Below are 18,268 nucleotides of genomic sequence, written 5' to 3' on the forward strand. Positions count from 1 at the left end.
CCACTGATCCCTAGTCTCCTGTCCCAATAGTGACATATAATTCCCCAGTTCTTCTTAAGGATCTGGACACTGTCATTTGTATAAAAGATTAAAAAGAACCCTACCAGCATATTAAGAATGCTATAAATCAAGGATACAGTTCATATTAAATAACTAAATTATGGTAAAGAACAATTGTGCAATTAATGTCAGGACTAGAGAGCTCTTTGGGGCTGTTTTCAGAATCCTCCTGACCACTGAAATGGCTGCTTCACACTATTCAATTAATGTGGAAATATCATTCTTTCCACGAACCTTTCTTATTGAACCAATCAGAGTTGAACTGAGAGCATGGTCTGCCTTAAAACAAAAACCTGTCTGAATTTGAGACTCCCATCACTGTGCTTCACTGTGGCATACAGGAAAGACCACAGGTGTTGGAGCCAGACAACTAAGTTTCGATCCTGACTATGCTGCTTCCCAGCTTAGTGGCATATTGTTGGCAATTTACTGAACTTCACTTAGCCACTGAACTTCCTCATCTGCAAAATGCTGGTATTACCTTTTCATAGAATTCAAAAAGAATTAAACAAGGTAATGCATTTAAAAAAATTTAGTAGTCATATTTAATTTACCATCACCACTGTCATATATAATACAGTAAGTATTGACTTTGACAAGCTTTACTCTTTTATCTACATAGTCTACAAATGTGGTCTATTTTAGGTTTAGAAATTCTTAGGAGACAGGAATTTTAGCTGAACAGTTCTAACTAGTATCTAACAATCAAATTCTAAGTAAGATGTATTTTTATAGCTTCCTGTTTATATTTCGTTTCATTTATTAAACGGCCAAGTATCTTTAACCAAACATATGTGCCTCCTTAAATTACTCAGCTTTAGAAAAGGATACTTTCTTTAACATAGTAATTAATTTAAAGTTTATAGAAAAACAATGAAATCAATTAATCTGCCATAAACCTTGGTCATTATGTCACTTTTTGAAAAGATTTTATCTCACCTTAAAGAAAAATGGTTATTAAACAATGAGTCAGTCCTTCGTCTGCAGGTCCAGTAAGTATTTCCTCAGTTGTGTCAAGTATATAAATAAGCTCCTCAAAGAATTCCTCAATTCCTCAATTCCACTAAAGCTGTGATATCGTAGCTTTAGTTCTTGCATTTGCATTTGACTGTTTCTCATAGTTTCCATCACCCCTCCCTATCTGTTCATATACATCATCTGTATTTCCAATAATATCCTTTAAGTTATTTAAATCCCTGTCTGATGGTTACATTAAAGTTAGTTTGGTTATTAGTTGTTTTAAAGTCCTTGAATCTAATTCTGTTGATTGCTTTACCTTTGGGCAATGTGTCAGGGTTTTGCACTATTCACTTCCTACTATATACAGACCTGCAAGACTGAGGAGGCCTCTATCTGGTCTCCCATCCTGCTCCCAACAGTTCTTATGGCCAGTAGAAAATAGCCTACAAGTGAATGTAAACTCCCCTTTAATAGGACCCTTGGGTTCTGCAGATTGATTCACCAGTCCACACCTGGCTTCCAATAACTTATTAGAATTTTATCTGATCTCTTCTTACCCCTTTGTTGGCAATTAGCCTTTATGCCTCGCTGTGCCACAGATGAGCAGTCTGTGTATCCTTGGATACAGACAATTAGATGGCCCTGTGACCTCAGCGATCTTACGAGCTCAAGGAACATCAGGACTTTACCTGCTTTTCCCTATAGTTAGGTTGGCCACAGTGCTCTTTTGAGCTTTTTACGTCCTAGGTGGACAGAAAAATCCCCAACAGTTCAGATTTTCGTAAGTAATACCATTTGGGCTTTCAGTTTCCAAAGAAGGTGGGGGGCGGGGCAAAGGCAGAAAAGCTTCATAAAAAATGAACTAATTCTTTAAGTGAGGAACTAGGTACCATATTTTAGTATTATCAAGCAGACATCTATAAGTACCACAGTCAGCGAGTTTTAGGCAAAAGAGTTTACTCAACAAATATTCACTGACCGCCCCTTATGTCATTGGCACAGTTGGTATTATCAGTGAACAAAACAGATTCCTAGTTCTCAATGAATTTACAATCTGGTAGACATTATTACTTGTTAAATTACTATTAGAGAAAAAGACATTTTTCATTATTTCAGTTCTTGCAGGCTTGAGGAACAAAAAAACAAGGTTTTGAAACCCTATCTCCTCTAGAACTTGACCTTTTAACCAAAGAACAAACTCATTACAAAACTGTTTATACGTGCTATCTTTGTTCATTTTAAGTTCATTTGTAAGTTTTTTGTACTTTAATTTAAATAACAACATACAGTCAACAAACTGCAATGAGGGACAGATACACATGATTTACTTTCAAACACTTCTAAAGGAAAGGACCTCATTAAACATAGACATGCATTATTGCAATATATGTGAAAAGTGCCAACCAATTATTTATTTATTCAGTGAATAAATTCTTAGGATCAACAACTATTATAAGTACCGTGGGAAGAATGACAAAAGATTCTCTCCTTCCAAACTCTAATTGGACTCCTCTCAACTCTCTTCTCAGCTTAGTCCCAGATTCCTGGTCTTCCATATCCATCTATGCATTGTCTAGTTTTAGTAAGAATCTCACTAAGACAATGGAGCCAGCATCTCCACTCCTCCTCAAAATTTGATCACCCTCGATTTCTAATCAGGTTCCTTATTCTCCACTGAGAAATAATAAAACCCTTTTTATCTTGAGAATTGTGAGCCCTCTTTAATTATCAGGCCCAGAAAGGCACTAAAATGGAACAGCAATCTCTTGTCACTCCTCCCTTGAGATAAATAATTACTTCTTGATGCCACTTGCTTTTGTGGACTCTAGGCTAACTGATGCCAAGCAGCCACAAAATGTCACATGATGAACATGTACAGCCAATCACTAACCAACATTGTTTCTGTAAACCAGGGGCAAATCCTGTCAAACATATGCCTTAGCCCATCCCTGTCCCTTTTTGTCCTCAAAAACCTGCTTTGGGTTGGTGCACAAGTGGTTTGCAACCATGAATTTTAAATCATTTTAACTAGGCTCAAATACATCTTTATTAATCAAAATAGGAACTGTTAGATCAATACATTGTTGCCAAGAAGAAATAAGCTTGTTCATTCTTGTGGCAGAAAAATCAATGCTTCAAGATTCAATGAACTCTTGGGAAGTATTTTCTGTATCCTGCTATCTATGGAAGCATTTTCCCTCTGGAAAGTTGCTGAGATGCTTGAAGTGGCAGTTGGTTGAGAAGAGGGCAGGTGAATTTGCAAGATAAGGCAAAACTTTGTAGCCCAATTTGTTCAATTTTTGAAGCACTGGTTGTATGATGCACTGTCGGGCACTGTCGTGAAGAATAGGGCCCTTTCTACTAACCTTTTGGCTGCAAACATTGCAGTCTTCAGTGTATCTCATTCATTAGCTGAACAGACTTCTCAGGTGTGAGGGTCACACCAGGATTCAGAAATCTAGTGACCATGAATTTTTTTTGGTGTAACCTTGGCTTTGGGAAGTGCTTTGGAGGTCCATCCAACCACTGAGTTGGTCATGGGTGGTTGCTAAATAAAATCCATTTTTCTTTTCCTATTTTTTTTTTTTTCAGATATTGTCTCACTCTGTTGCTCTAGGATAGAGTGCTCTGTTGTCAGCTCAAATTCCTGGGCTCAAGTGAGCCTCTTGCCTTACTCTCCCGAATAATTTGGACTATAGGGACCCACCACAATGCCCCGCTAGTTTCTCTCTTCTTTTAGTAGAGACGGGGTCTCACTCTTGCTTAGAATGGTCTCAAATTCCTGAGCTCAAGTGATCGACCTGCCTCCACCTTCCAGTGCTAGGATTACAGGTGTGAGCCACCATGCCTGGCCATAAAATTCACTTCTCGTAGTATGTTACAATCTGATCAAGAAATGGTACATTGGAAACAATCCAAGATGGCGGCCGAGTAACAGCTTCCCTGCAACAGGGCACAGTGAGTGTGCGGAGATAAGACTCCGGGCATCTCTGGCTGGTGGGATATGCCTATAATCATCCCTTTGAGAATACAGGGAGTCAGCAAGGGACTTCTGGACCCCAAGAGGAGGACAAAAACACTGGAAAACTGGCAAGTGGTTGTGTGTGTTCGATCGACCTAATTCCGCTGGCAGCTGTAAGTACAAGCAACAGTGAGACTGCAAACCAGAAAGGTCTTAGCTGTGAACTGTTTTGGTGTTTTTGGACTTGGCACTCAGTTGAACTGCCTTGGGGAGAGCTTGAGCTGGAGTGCGGAGAACTTTGGGCATTGTCTAGGGCCCCAGACTGAGGCACTAAGCCGGACGGAGCTAATAGCGTTTGGCTGTGGGCAGCCGTGAGCCAATGTGAGAGAACTACCCGGGCAAGCTCCGCCCTCAGGGTTACAGAGCAAGGATCAAACCGGAGCTAATAAACTAGTGACTGAACAGCCTAAAGGCAGGGACTGAGCTGCCTTACAGCCTTAACCCTCAAGGGCAGAGTGCCATGGCGTCACAGCTCATAGCAACCTCAAACTCCTGGGTTGGCGCTACCTAGACCTCCGTAAGAGCTGCGCCACGACCCCAGACCCACTACTCGCACCTGCTGGGCCTCTGCATGCCCTGAGCAGGAATTGCGGGAACCACGCAACCCTGCGTCCTCCCTCCTGTACCCTCCCTGCCTCCACACTGGCCCAGTCATCTGGCCAGGGACTCTGGTAGCCGTGTGCCCTCTGGAGCCCTCCCTGACACTGCGCAGAGCCCTTCTCCTGGCCAGAGACTGCTGGAGCCTTGGGCTGTCTGTGCCAAAGTCACTGGCTGCCAGGCACTCCCAGTACCATGTGTACCACCTCCCGCCCTATTGCTGGATCCAGGTGTGTCACACTCCGGAGCTGCTTCCACAACCAGAACTCCCTGGCTGGGGCAGCCCCAGAGGAACTACACAGAGGCACTCCCTACAAAGATCCAGCAACAATAGAGTGATCCCGCTGTGGTCTAATCTTGGAGAGACACCTCCCCAACTCTGAGGACGGCCAGAGGCAATGGTGAAAAAGAATCATGAGGTGAAATCAACAGACAAAATCCGGCAATATGTATAATCAGAGTAGATCAACTCCCCCAAGGATCAATGGGGCAGACACAGCACAAGATCCCATGCACAAACAAATAGCTGAGATGTCAGAAATCGAATTCAGAATCTGGATAGCAAACAAGATCGAATTAGAATTCCAAGCAGTAACCCAAAAAATATCTCAAGAATTCAACGAATTCAAAGACAAAATGACCAAAGATTTTGACACATTGAGACAAGAAGTTACAGCCCTCAAAGATCTGAGAAACACAGTAGAATCCCTCAGTAACAGAATGGAGCAAGCAGAAAAAAGGATTTCTCACATTGAAGACAAAGCTTTCGAACGCTCCCAAACTCTAAAACAGAAAGAGAAATGGAGGGCAAAAACAGATCACTCTCTCAGAGACCTCTGGGATAATTAGAAAAAAACAATATTCGTCTTATAGGGATCCGCAAAAGTGATGAAGTAGCTTAACAAGGCACAGAGTCTCTTCTCCATGAGATTATGAAGGAGAACTTTCCAGACATGCCAAGAGATTCTGAAATTCAGATAGCAGACAGTTTCAGAACTCCAGCATGACTCAACCCAAATAAGACATCCCCCAGACACATCATGATCAAATTCACTAAAGTTAATATGAAGGAGAAAATTCTGAAAGCAGCTAGATGAAAGAAAACCATCACCTACAAGGGCAAGAATATTAGAATAACTGCAGATCTTTCTGCTAAAACCTTTCAAGCTAGAAGAGGATGGTCATCGACTTTTAATCTCCTAAAACAAAATAACTGTCAACCCAGGATCCTGTACCCAGCTAAAATGAGTTTCATTTACGATGCAGAAATTAAATACTTTAATGACGTTCACATGTTGAAGAAATTTGCCATAACTAAACCAGCTCTCCAGGATATTCTCAGACCTATCCTCCATAAAGACCAACGTAATCCTCCACCACAAAAGTAAACCTACCCAGAAAATTTTGATCAAATCCAACTTCCACAGTCGCAAAAGGATTAAAAATGTCCACCGGACTCTCGAAAGGCTTATGAATATTCTTAATTAATGTGAATAGTTTAAATTGTCCTCTAAAGAGGCACAGGTTGGCTGACTGGATACAAAAACTCAAGTCAAATATCTGCTGCATACAAGAATCGCATCTTACATTAAAAGACAGATATAGACTCAAAGTGAAGGGATGGTCATCTGTACTCCAGGCAAATGGAAAGCAGAAAAAAGCAGGCATTGCAATCCTATTTGCAGATGCAATAGGCTTTAAACCAACCAAAATAAGGAAGGATAAGGAAGGACACTTCATGTTTGTTAAAGGTAATACTAAATATGATGAGATTTCAATTATTAATATTTATGCACCCAACCAGAACGCACCTCAATTTATAAGAGAAACTCTAACAGACACGAGCAATTTGATTTCCTCCAGTTCCATAGTAGTTGGAGATTTTAATACTCCTTTAGCAGTACTGGATAGATCCTCCAAAAAGAAGCTAAGCAAAGAAATCTTAGATTTAAACTCAACCATTCAATATCTTGACTTAACAGACATCTACAGAACATTCATCCCAACAAAACTGAATACACATTCTTTTCATCAGCCCACAGAACATACTTCAAAATCGACCACATCCTAGGCCACAAATCTAACCTCAGCAAATTAAAAAAAATAGAAATTATTCCTTGCATCTTCTCAGACCATCATGGAATAAAAGTTGAACTCAATAACAACAGGAACATGCATACCCATACAAAAACATGAAAGCTAAACAAACTTATGCTGAAGGATAGATGGGTTACAGATGAGATTAAGAAGGAAATCACCAAATTTATGGAAAAAAACAACAATGAAGACACGAATTACCAGAACCTCTGGGATACTGCAAAGGCAGTCCTAAGAGACAAATTTATAGCACTGCAAGCCTTCCTCAAGAAAACGGAAAGAGAGGAAGTTAATAACATAATGGGACATCTCAAGCAACTGGAGAAGGAAGAACACTCCAACCCCAAACCCAGCAGAAGAAAAAAAATAACCAAACCAAAATCAGAGCAGAATAAAATGAAACTGAAAACAAAAGAATTATACAATAGATCAATAAATCCAAAAGTTGGTTTTTTGAAAACATCAATAAAATAGATAAACCTTTGGCCAACATAACCAGGAAAAAAAGAGTAAAATGAATCAGAAATGGTAACGATGAAAAAACAACAGACCACTCAGAAACTCAAAAAAATCCTTAATGAATACTACAAGAAACTCTACTCTCAGAAATATGAAAATCTGAAAGAAATCGACCAATACCTGTAAGTACACTACATACCAAGACTCAGCCAGAATGAAGTGGAAATGTTGAACAGGCCTATACCAAGTTCTGAAATAGCATCAACTAAATCTCCCTAAACAGAAAAGCGCAGGACCAGATGGCTTTACATCAGAATTCTACCAAGCCTTTAAAGAAGAACTAGTACCTGTATTACTAAACCAATTCCAAAATATAGAAAAAGAAGGAATATTACCCAAAACATTCTGTGAAGTAAACATCATCTTGATCCCCAAACCAGAGAAAGACCCAACAAGAAAAGAAAATTATAGACCAATATCACTAATGAATATTGATGCTACAATACTCAATAAGATCCTAACAAACAGAATCCAACAACACATCAAAAAAATTATACACCATGACCAAGTCGGATTTATCCCAGGGTCTCAAGGCTGGTTCAATATACGTAAATCTAAAAATGTAAATCAGCAAATAAACAAACTAAAAAATAAAGACCATATGATTCCTTCAATTGATGTAGAAAAAGCTTTTGATAATATCCAGCATCCCTTCATGATCAGAACACTTAAGAAAATTGGTATAGAAGGGACATTTCTTAAACCAATAGAGGCCATCTAGCAAAACCACAGTCAATATCGTATTGAATGGAGTTAAATTGAATTCATTTCCACTTAGATCAGGAACCAGACAAGGTTGTCCATTGTCTCCATTGCTCTTTAACATTGTAATTGAAGTTTTAGCCATTGCAATTAGGGAAGAAAAGGCGATCAAGGGTATCCACATGCGGTCAGAAGAGATCAAACTTTCACTCTTTGCAGATGTTATGATTGTATATCTGGAAAACACTAGGGATTCTACTACAAAACTTTTAGAAATGATCAAGGAATACAGCAATGTCTCAGACTACAAAATCAACATAAATCTGTAGCCTTTATATATATCAACAATAACCAAGCCGAAAAAACAGTCAAGGACAATATTCCTTTCGCAGTAGTGCCAAAGAAGATGAAATATTTGGGAGTATACCTAACAAAGGACGTGAAATCTCTACAAACAGAACTATGAAACTTTAAGAAAAGAAATAGCTGAAGATATTAACAAATGGAAAAACATACCATGCTCATGGCTGGGAAGAATCAACATTGTTAAAATGTCTATACTACCCAAAGCAATATATAATTTTAATGCAATTCCTATTAAAGCTCCATTGTCATATTTTAAAGATCTTGAAAAAATAACACTTCGTTTTATGTGGAATCAGAAAAAACCTCGAATAGCCAAAACATTACTCAGCAATAAAAACACAGCGGGAGGAATCATGCTACCACACCTGAGACTGTACTATAAATCAAAAGTGATCAAAACAGCATAGTAATGGCACAAAAGCAGAGAAGTAGATGTCTGGAACAGAATAGAGAACCAAAAGATGGATCCAGCTACTTACCATTATTTGATCTTTGACAAGCCAATTAAAAACATTCAGTGGGGAAAAGACTCCCTATTTAACAAATGGTGCTGGGTGAACTGGCTGGCAACCTGTAGAAGATTGAAACTGGACCCACACCTTTCATCATTAACTAAGATAGACTCTCACTGGATAAAAGATTTAAACTTAAGACATGAAACTATAAAAATACTTGAAGAAAGTGAAGGGAAAACTCTTAAAGGAATCAGCCTGGGTGAATATTTTACGAGGAGGACTCCCCAGTCAATTGAAGCAGTATCAAAAATACACTACTGGGACCTGATCAAACTAAAAAGCTTCTGCACAGCCAAGAACATAGTAAGTAAACCAAGCAGACAGCCCTCGGAATGGGAGAAAATATTTGCAGGTTATACCTCTGAGAAAGAGCTAATAACCAGAATCCATAGAGAACTCAAACGTATTAGCAAGAAAAGAACACGTGATCCCATCTCAGGGTGGGCAAGGGACTTGAAGAGAAACCTCTTTAAAGAAGACAGACACACGATCTACAAACATATGAAAAAAAGCTCATCATCCTTAATCATCAGAGAAATGCAAATCAAAACTAATTTGAGATATCACCTAGCCCCAGTAAGAGTAGCCCACATAACAAAATCCTAAAACCAGAGATGTTGGTGTGGATGTGGAGAAAAGAACACACTTCTACACTGCTGGTGGGAATGCACACTAATACGTTCCTTCTGGAAGGATGTTTGGAGAATACTTAGAGATCTAAAAGTAGACCTGTCATTCGATCCTATAATTCCTTTACTAGGTTTATACCCAGAAGACCAAAAATCACAATGTAACAAAGACATCTGTACCAGAATGTTTATTGCATCCCAATTCATAATTGCTAAGTCATGGAAGAAGCCCAAGTCCCCATCGACCCACGAATGGACTAGCAAATTGTGGTACATGTATACCATGGAATATTATGCAGCCTTAAAGAAAGATGGAGACTTTACCTCTTTCATGTTTACATGGATGGAACTGGAACATATTCTTCTTAGCAAAGTATGTCAGGATTGAAGAAAAAATATCCAATGTACTCAGCTGTACTATGAAGTTAAATTACAGCTTTCACATGAAGGCTGTAACCCATATAGCACAAGACTATGGGGAAAGGGCCAAGGAAGGGGAGGGAGGAGGTAAGGGTGCAGGGAGGGTAATGGGTGGAGCCACACCTGTGGTGCATCTTAGAATGGGTACAGGCGAAACTTACTAAAGGCAGAATGTCTACATACAATAACTAAGAAAATGCCATGAAGGCTACGTTGAAACAGTTTGACGAGAATATTTCAGATTGTATATGAAACACGCACATTGTACCCCTTGATTGCACTAATGTACACAGCTATGAGTTAACAATAAAAAAATTAAATAATTACAAAAAAAAAGAAATAGTACATTGTTGTTGCACAGAGTAAGAGAATATGACACTTCAAAATGATGATTGCTCCGATTTGGTGAGTTCACGAGATACCCACATACTGAGCCTTTTCACCTTTCCAATTTGCTTCAAATGCTGAATGATTGTAGAATAGTCAACACTGAGTCCCTTGGCAACTTCTCGTGTAGCTGTTAGAGATCAGCTCCCTATCAACTTCCGATGGCCAGCCACTTCCACTACATTCCTCATCTTCAAGGTTCTCATCTCCTTTGCAAAACTACTTGAACCACCGCTGCATTGTATGTTCATCAGCAGTTCCTGCACCAAATGCATTGTTGATAATTTCAAGTTGTCTCTGTTTTATGACCCATTCTGAACTCAAATAAGAAAATCACTCAAATTTGCTTTATGTCTAACATCATTTCCATTGCCTAAAATAAATATGAACATCAAGAAGTCATTACCAAAAACATAGAGAAATGCACATTAAAATGATGTATAATATGACTACATTTAAGAATGTATTCTAGTATCAAATGGCAAATTTTAACAATGCAAAACGTACAATGACTTTTCCACCATAAACAGAGGACTCCCTAAGGCAGCGTGGAAGTGTGTCTCAGGCTGCAGTGTTCAAATTGACCCAAATAAACTCTGTATTAATTTTGCCTCAATTTCTTTCTTTTGGACAACATGCTTCCCCCTTCACTTGATGTCTGATTGCCCTTCCTGTCTGCACCCAAAATTATGCAAGCTCTGTTAGCCAGCAGTCCTCTGATGTTTCTTCTTAGTAATTTTCTATACATTAACCCCCCTCTCCTTCTTTGGGCATAAATCCTCTCTTTTCCTTGTATTCTGAGTTGAATAGGACCTCTCTCCCCTACTATAAAACCCTACCATACTATCCTCCCTTCAATAAAGTCAGCCTTACTGTTCTTTAACAAGGTCACAAGTAATTTTTCCTTTGACAAGAATAAAGACAAAACATTATCTGCAAAAGGATTAGAATTCTGATGCCTGTAGCACAGGAGAAGAAAAGGTTTGTGATGTATCTTGTAGTTGTGCAACTTTGGGCTTGTTGATTGTTTTTCAATTTATTTAAGTATCCTCAAAATTCAATCCTGCAATTAAGAGGTGCTGCACTTGGCTGTTGGGGAAGGAACAAGATGGCGGCCGATTAACAGCTTCCTTGCAACTGGGCACATTGAGACTGGGGAGAGAAGACTCCAGGCATCTCTGGCAGGTGGGATCTGCCCAGAAATATCCCTTTGGGGACACAGGGAGTCAGCGAGAGACTTCTGCACCCCATGAGGAAGACAAAAGCACTAGAGAAGTGGCAAGAGGTTGTGTGTGTTCGTTCAGTCTAATCCCGGGGCACCTGTACGTACAGCAGAAGTGAGATCGCAAACTGGAAAGGCCTTACTTGTGAGCTGTTTTGTTTTTTTTCTTGTACTTGGCACTCAGTTGAACTACCTTGGGAGAACTTGGGCTAGAGTACAGAGGACTGTAAGTGTTGTCTAAAGCGCCAGACTGAACCAATGAACCGGATGGAGCTAATAGGGTTTAGCTGCGGGCTGCACAGACCCACTCTGGGAGAACTGGCCTGGCAAGCTCCACCCTCAGGGTAGCAGAGCAAGGATCAGGCAGGAGACCTTGGGTGAGTAATCTAGTGAGTGAGCAGCCAAAAGGCAGGCCCTTATAGCCTTGGCCCTCAGGGGCAGAGTGAGACCAGTTTTGGCATACTGAGTAAGTGGACAGCCACTTCAGGAGTGATCCCAGTGACAAGTGCTTTCCTGGGTAACCTTCTACTTAGCCAAGCTTACCAGTTTAAAGTGTCTTTTAAGTGGGCTGAGAAGAGATTTAGGTTCTCCACCTTGTAGGGTTTAAGAAATCAGCAGAGGCCTTCAGTCTCCATCTCGTATAGCTGTATCAGCATTGTGATTAACATCTCATACCCGAGAACAGGCATCCTCAAACTTTTTAAACAGAAAATTCATGGTACCTCAGACCAATGGAGGGCCAGACTATCGTTTAAAAAAAAAAACAAACTATTAACAAATTCCTATGCACACTGCACATAACTTATTTTGAAGTAAAAAAACAAAACGGGAACAAATACAACCACACCGGCTCGTGTGGCCTGTGGGCCGCAGTTTAAGGACCCCTGCCCTAGAAGATTACCCATTCCCCAACAATATTCAGCAAGATATATAACTGCTTCTTTTATTTAATTTCACCATTTTCACTCTAAATTATTCTTTTTCTTTTCTTTCTTCATTTTCCTAGTTTAAATATTATTTTCCACTATTGCCATCATTCATAATTAGAACTTCATTTTTGCTAGTGTTTCTACCCCTATTGTTTGGTTTTCCCCCTAATTTTAACTTATACAGTTTTCTGTTTACTTATTTTGGTTTAATTTATAGCATTTTTGTCTTTCCTCTCCACTTGGTGGAGGTGAGGTATGGTGTCTGAACAGACGGACAAAGATGTGATGACCTCAATGGAACCACCCAACCAAGCACCCCAGAGGTTGGGGGTTTTTAAGGTTGGGACAAAGTACCTTCCTGTACAACTATAATGCTCCTGTATCCCACTTTCTGTGCCTCTCTTCTTTTGGTCAATATTTCCGTTTACTCATGCCCTCTCCTTTCTCTTTTCTTTTTTTTTTTTTTTGGAGACAGAGTTTCACTTTGTTGCCCTCGGTAGAGTGCTGTGGTGTTACAGCTCACAGCAACCTCCAGCTATTGGGCGTAGGCAATCGTCCTGCCTCAACCTCCCAAGTAGCTGGGACTACAGGCGCCTCCCACAACACCTAGCTATTTCTTTTGTTGCAGTTTGGCCAGGGCCATGTTTGAACCCACCAGCCTCGGTATATGAGGCTGGTGCCCCACACACTGAGCGACAGGTGCTGCCCTCTTTTTTTTTTTTTTTTTGTTGAACTTCTTTCCCTTCTTGCTCTTCAACCTTCTCATCCTTCTGATCCTGTATCAAAAGGACTCATCGAAACCCTAGTCCAGAGGCATGGTAACTTAAAGAGCAAGAGGAAATGAAAGGAAAATTAGGGCAAGGAAACAGATAAAAGAAAACACTCATGAGGAAGAATCAGCAGAAAAATCCCGGCAACATGAAAAATCAGTCCAGAGCAAACCCCCACAAGGGACCGTGAGGTAGCTACTGCAGAGGATTCCACCTATAAAGAAATGTGAGAAATGACAGAAAGGAATTTAGAATACACATGATGAAAACAATGAATGAAATTGCTGATAAAGTGGAAAATAACCAAAAGGAAATCCAAAAAACAGAATCAAATAGGAGATGAATGATATAAAGAATATGGAAAGGATATAGCAGAGCTGAAGGAACTGAAGCAATTAATTAGGGAACATAAAGATGCAACAGAAAGCATCAACAACAGATTAGACCATACAGAAGAAAGAATCTCAGAGGAAGAGGACAAAGCTCTTGAGATAACTCAGATAGTTAACAAAGAAGAAAAGGAGAAAGCAGAACATTCAGTGACAGAATTATGGGACTTCAGGAAGTGTTCAAACATACGAGTTATAGGAATCCCAGAAGGGGAAGAAGATTGCCCAGGGAATGGAAGCCATACTAGAGAATATTATAAATGAAAATTTCCGAAATATCAACAAAGATTCTGACACACTCCTTTCAGAGGGATATCAGAACCCAGGTCGCCTCAACTCTAACCAAGCTACTCTAAGACACATCGTGATGAACCCATCCAAAGTCAAGACAAAAGAAAAGACTCTGCAAGCTGCCAGGACTAAGCACAGTTGACTTACAGGGGCAAATCCATCATGGTGACTGCAGACTTCTCTAATAAACCTTTCCAGGCCAGAAGACAATGGTCATCCACGTTTAATCTACTCAAAACAATTTCCAGCCCAGAATTCAATAAACCTAAGCTAAGCTTTCAATTGACAGAGAAATCAAATCATTTCCTGATATACAAACATCGAGGAAATTCGCTACAAGGCCAGCTCTATAGGAAATACTTCAACCTGTTCTACACACTGACCATCACAATGGATCAACAGCAAAGAAAGAACACAGAAATCAAAGGACAGAACCTAACTTCCACAATGATTCAAAAGATAAAACTAAGCAATAGACTTTCACAAAATAAGATGAATAGAACACTACCACACTTATCAATTATCTCAATAAATGTTAATGGCTTGAGTTCCACACTGAAGAGGCACACATTGGCTGACTGGATTAAAAAAACACAAGCCATCCATTTGCTGTCTGTAGGAAACACACCTGGCTTCAAAAGACAAATTAAAACTTCGAGTCAAGGGTTGGAAGTCAATTTTTCAGGAAAATGGAATTCAGAAGAAAAGAGGAGTTGCAATCTTATTTTCAAATACACGTGGATTTAAAGCAACTAAAGTCAGAAAAGACAAAGATGGTCACTGTATATTGGTCATGGGCAAAATACAACATGAAAACGTTTCAATTCTAAATATTTATGCACCCAATTTAAATGCTCCCAGATTCTTGAAACAGATCTTACTCAGTCTGAGCAATATGATACCCTGTAACACCATAATAACAGGGGACTATAACACTCCTCTTACAGAGCTGAACAGATCCTCTAAACAGAAATTAAACAAAGATATAAGGGACTTAAATGAGACCCTAGAACAACTGTGCTTGATAGACACATATAGAACACTCCATCCCAAAGATAAAGAATATACATGCTTTTCATCGTCTCATGGAACATTCTCTAAAATTGATCATATCCTAGGACACAAAACAAACCTCAACAGAATCAAAAGAATTGAAATTGTACCTCGTATCTTCTCAGACCACAAGGCACTAAAGGTGGAACTCAACTCCAGCAAAAACATTCAACCCCACACAAAGGCATGGAAATTAAACAACCTTCTGTTGAATGACAGTTGGGTGCAGGAAGAAATAAAACAGGAAATCATTAACTTCCTTGAGCATAACAACAATGAAGACACAAGCTACCAAAACCTGTGGGATACACCAAAAGCAGTTCTGAGAGGAAAATTTGTCACTTTAGATGCCTACAGTCGAAAAACAGAGCGCATCAATAAACTCACAAGCCATCTTATGAATTGGAAAAAGAAGAACAATCTAAGCCTCAACCCAGCAGAAGAAAGAAAAATATCCAAAATTAAATCAGAGCTCGATGAAATTGAAAACAAAAGAATCATTCAGAAAATTAATGAAACAAGGAGTTGGCTTTCTGAAAAAATAAATAAAATAGATAAACCTCTGGCCAGATTAACTAAAAATAGAAAAGTAAAATCTCTAGCAACCTCAATCAGAAATGATAAAGGGGAAATAACTGATGCCTCAGAGACACAAGAGATCATCTCTGAATACTACCAGAAACTCTATGCCCAGAAATTTGACAATGTGAAGGAAATGGATCAATATTTGGAATCATACCCTCTTCTTAAACTTAGCCAGGAAAAAACAGAGCTCCTGAACAGACCAATTTCAAGCACTGAGATCAAAGAAACAATAAAAAAGCTTCCAACCAAAAAATGCCCTGGTCCAGATGGCTTCACACCAGAGTTCTGTCAAACCTTCAAAGAAGACCTTGTTCCCATACTGCAGAAATCATTCCCAAAAATTGAGGAATAAGGAATCTTCCCTAACACGTTCTGTGAAGCAAACATCACCCTGATACCAAAACCAGGAAAAGACTCAACTAAAAAGGAGAATTTCGGACCAATTTCACTAATGAAAACAGATGCAAAAATTTTCAACAAAATCCTAGCCAACAGATTACAGCTTATCATCAAAGAAGTCATACATTGTGATCAAATAGGTTTCATCCCAGAGATGCAAGGCTGGTTTAACATACACAAGTCCATAAACGTTATTCACCGTAGCAACAGAAGCAAAAACAAAGAGCATACGATCCTCTCAATGGATGCAGAAAAAGCATTCGATAAAATCCAGCATCCTTTTCTAATTTAGCACACTGAAGAGGATAGGCATAGGTGCACATTTCTTAAACTGATTCATATTATCTATGACAAACCCACAGCTAATATTTTATTGAATGGAGTAAAACTGAAAGCTTTTCCTCTTTTTGTGGTTTTTGGCCAGTGCTAGGTTTGAACCCGCCACCTCTGGCATATGGGACCGGCACCCTACTCCTTGAGCCACAGGCGCTGCCCCAGCTTTTCCTCTTAAAACTGGAACCAGACAAGGTTGTCCTCTGTCACCATTACTATTCAGCATAGTGCTGGAAGTTCTAGCCAATACAATTTCCTTCTAGACAAGGAAATAAAGGGCATCCAAATGGGAGCAGAGAAGGTCAAACTCTCCCTCTTTCCTGCCAATAGGATCTTATACTTGGAGAACCCCAAAGACTCAACCACAAAACTCCTGGAAGTCATCAAAAAATACAGCAGTGTCTCAGGATATAAAATCAATGTCCACAAGTAGCCTTTGTATACGCCAATAACAGTCAAGATCAGAGGCTAATGAAGGACACAACTCCCTTCACCATAGCTTCAAAGAAAATGAAATACCTAGGAATATACCTAACAAAAGAGGTAAAGGACTTCTATAAAGAAAATTATGAAACCCTAAGAAAGGAAATAGCAGAGGATATTAACAAATGGAAGAACATAACATGCTCATGGCTGGGAAAAATCAACATTATTACAATGTCTATACTTCCCAAAGTAATCTACTGATTCAAGGCCATAAAGCAATCTATAGATTCACGCCCATCCCTATTAAAATATCAACATCGTACTTTCAAGACCTGGGAAAAATGATTCTGTGTTTTGTATGGAACCAGAAAAAAAACCCGTATAGCTAAGACAGTTCATAGTAATAAAAACAAAGCTGGGACATCAGCATACCAGATTTTAGGCTATACTATAAAGCAATAGTGGTCAAGACAGCATGGTACTGGCACAGAAAGAGACACAGACACTTGGAATTGAATAGAAAACCACCTAACATCTTACAACTACCTAATCTTCGATAAACAAAACAAGAACATACCTTGGGGGAAAGTCTCCCTATATTCAATAAATAGTGCTGGGAGAACTGGATATCCACACGTAAAAGACTGAAACTGGACCCACACCTTTCTCCACCCACAACAATTGATTCAACATGGGGAAAGGACTTAAACTTAAGGCATGAAACAATAAAAATCCTCAAAGAAAGCATAGCAAAAACAGTGGAAGATATTGGCCTGCGGAAAGACTTCTTGGCAATTGCAACAACAGAAATAAACAAATGGGAATTAATGAAACCGAAATGCTTCTGTACGACTAAGGAGACAACAACCAAAGCAAGCAGACAACCTATGCAATGGGAAAGGATATTTGCATATTTTGAATCAGACAAAAGATTGATAACTAGGATCTATGGAGAACTCAAATTAATCCACAATGAAAAAAGCCAACAATCTCATGTATCAATGGGCAAGAGACATGAATAGAACCTTCTCTAAAGATGACAGACGAATGGCTAACAAACATATGAAAAAATGTTCATCATCCCTATCTATTAGAGAAATGCAAATCGAAACAACCCTGAGATACCATCTAACCCCAGGGAGAATTACCCACATCACAAAATCTCAAAACTGCAGATGCTGGCGTGGATGTGGAGAGAAGGGAACACTTTTACATTGCTGGTGGGACTGCAAACTAGTACAACCTTTCTGGAAGGAAGCATGGAGAAACCTCAAAGCACTCAAGCTAGACCTCCCATTTGATCCTGTAATCCCATTACTGGGCATCTACCAAGAAGGAAAAAAATCCTTTTAGCATTAGGAAACTTGCACTAGACTGTTTATTGCAGCTCAATTTACAATCGCCAAAATGTGGAAACAGCCTAAATGCCCACCAACCCAGGAATAGATTAACAAGCTGTGGTATATGTATACCATGGAATACTATTCAGCCATTAAAAAAAATGGAGACTTTACAGCCTTTGTATTAACCTGGATGGAAGTGGAACACATTATTCTTAGTAAAGCATCACAAGAATGGAGAAGCATGAATCCTATGT

At 39.4% G+C, this 18,268-nt stretch overlaps 1 protein-coding gene across 3 annotated transcripts in view; it reads right to left on the reverse strand.

Annotated features, from left to right (window-relative positions):
• Window positions 1–18,268, reverse strand: part of MIPEP (mitochondrial intermediate peptidase) — a 224,634-nt gene that overhangs the window by 97,319 nt on the left and 109,047 nt on the right. The window lies entirely within an intron of this gene.

Source organism: Nycticebus coucang, chromosome 15 (genome assembly GCF_027406575.1).
Source record: "Nycticebus coucang isolate mNycCou1 chromosome 15, mNycCou1.pri, whole genome shotgun sequence".
NCBI classification, from domain to species: Eukaryota; Metazoa; Chordata; class Mammalia; order Primates; family Lorisidae; genus Nycticebus; species Nycticebus coucang.